Below are 2,537 nucleotides of genomic sequence, written 5' to 3'. Positions count from 1 at the left end.
ACGGTTTCAGTTCACGAATAATACAAGAAAATCAGAGTGGACCAGACATGGAATAAATTTATCAAATAGGAAATGCATAAATATCGGAAATTCTTTAAAATCATCGTTTTCAGTCTGTAAAAGAAATGTTTCACAAGTCATCGTATCGTAAAATGAAGTCTGGTGTTTCCATCTTAACTGTAAGTTATTATCCGTTAGATTCGTAAAATAATATATTTGTACAGAAACTAAAAAACTTTTAGAATTGAAGCACGTTCTTATGCTTTTATGATTTTTTTTAATTGCATAAACTTAAATGAACTATGTATATGATTGCGGTTTTTAAAGTCAATAATGGAAACAAGCAAAAGTGTTAAGAAGTAAAAATAAACTTAGTATGAAAGAACTTAGGAGTCCTCATATCATAAAATGGAATCTAGGTTTTCGATCTTAACAGTAAGAAATTTTCTGTTTAATTCGTAAAATGATAAATATGTACAAAAACTACTTTACTTTTTTTTTTAAGTTGTGAAAATTGAAGCAGTTTTTTCCGTTTGTACATATTCTTTTTCATTGTAGTATTAAACTTAAATGAGCTATATTTACGATTGCGGCTTGCAAATTTGACATTGAAATCAAACACAAGTGTTAAGGTGTGAAAATAAACTTAGTAGGTCATCATGAACTTAATATGTACAAACTTAGAAGTCATCATATCATAAAATGGAGTCTGGTGTTTCCATCTTTACAGTAAGTTATTTGTCGTTTGATTTGCAAAATAATTAATTTGTACAAAAACCATATAACTTTTTTTGAGTTGTGACAACTGAAACAATTTTTATTCCTCACATTTATAATTTTTTTTAATTGATGTATTACGCTTAAATGAACTATATTTACGATTGCGGCTTTCAAATTTAAAACTGAAATTAAGCATAAATCGAGCATTATAATTACGTTGTAAAAATAAACTCAGTATTACCCAATAAGCTTAATAAACCTAGAAGTCATCCTATCATTAAATGTAGTTTGTTGTTTCTATATTAACCAACAGTAAATTATTTCCCTTTTGATTCGTAAAATAGCAAATTTGTGCAAAAACTGCTTAACTTTGTTACATGTCGTAAAAATTGAAACAGTTTTTTTTCCATTTTTATAACTTTTTTTTATCGTTGTATTAAACTTAATAAATGAATTATATTTACGATTGTGGCTTTCAAATTTGATATTGAAATCATGAACAAGTCTTAAGATGTAAAAATAAACTTAGTATGACACAATGGATATTGCATAGTTATCAGTTTCAACTTCTTTTTCTTCTTTTCTTTGAAATTTTGTCATATCAGGCGCAATTTCTTATACATAATAAAAAAAGAGAGAATCTAGCGTGTTATTGTTTAATTTACTTTAATTTGGTGCATGTTCTGGTATCTTAATAAAATTTTAGACCAATTAAGAAATTAAATTAGAGATAGGTCTTGATTATTATTTATCATATAGATATTATTCATCATAAAGGTTTTTTTTTAATTGACGGGATTCGCTAGTATTTCTGCCAGAAGCAGAAATGAATATTAATTTTTTGATTGATTATAAAGAGGTATTTATGGCTGATCTGAATTGTTATCTGTTAATATATTTTTTCAAAAAAAAAAAAAAAAAAAAACACAAATTTTTAGGGTTCTATAGTNAATAAAAGATTTTCGATCATTGAATATTAAACAGATGAAATGTCTGTGCTTTAATTTTAAAAAAATATCAATATATTACGGGAAAGTTTTGAGGTATAAACTATGCTTTGATAGAATTTCCTTTATTCGTTCTTTCGTTCTTTTTTTTTTTTCTCCATAAGTTTGTGTGCGGTATGAAACATCTTTTAGTTAATTCAAAAGTGCCTGAAACATAATATTGCTACAGATCTATCACCTAAAGAGCATGTTATTATCATATCAATAAAGAAAATGTTAAAAAAGATCCGTATAAAAGTGAAAAAGAAAATAGTAAGATAAAATCTGTTTATAATGTTTTTTGAGAGTGGAAATTATGGTGCTGCCATCTGTGAACAAATAGAAGATACCAGTAACATTACCTTAAGAACCCCGGCAATTTCTACGCATCATTAAATTTTGTAAATTGACAAAAGTAGAGCAAATTATCCTCGAAAAGAGATTAAGATTTATTTAAGAAACAGAAAAGTGTGGCCGTGATCGTATAGTGGTTAGTACATTGCGTTGTGGCCGCAATAACCCAGGTTCGAATCCTGGTCACGGCATGTACTATTTTACATAATTTTAATATAGATACTCAATATTTATTTTAATGTTGACGAAGGTTTATTCTATTTAAGAATATAAAAGCATATACTAATGCCTATTCACTGATAGATTTCAAATAAAACAGACGCCTTACAATTATACCTCATTTGAATTTTCAGTATTCTTAAAATAATTTCTTTATTCCTGGGATTCTTTAAATAGTTAATACTTTAGATAAATAAGGATTTTTGCTTAAATTTAAATAGAATTATTAATTAAGGCGTGTACTCTTATTTAACTTAA

General features: G+C 26.5%; 1 non-coding gene across 1 annotated transcript; it reads left to right on the top strand.

Moving 5' to 3' along the window:
• The first annotated feature begins 2,179 nt into the window (after positions 1-2,179).
• Positions 2,180-2,251, top strand: TRNAH-GUG (transfer RNA histidin (anticodon GUG)). Its single transcript has one exon. It is a non-coding gene; the product is annotated as a tRNA-His (tRNA).
• The last annotated feature ends 286 nt before the right edge of the window (positions 2,252-2,537 follow it).

The sequence above is a fragment of the Parasteatoda tepidariorum genome, chromosome 2 (genome assembly GCF_043381705.1).
Source record: "Parasteatoda tepidariorum isolate YZ-2023 chromosome 2, CAS_Ptep_4.0, whole genome shotgun sequence".
In the NCBI taxonomy this organism is placed as follows: Eukaryota; Metazoa; Arthropoda; class Arachnida; order Araneae; family Theridiidae; genus Parasteatoda; species Parasteatoda tepidariorum.
Note: the sequence above shows the minus strand (reverse complement) of the source record. Positions and strands in the feature narration are given on the sequence as shown.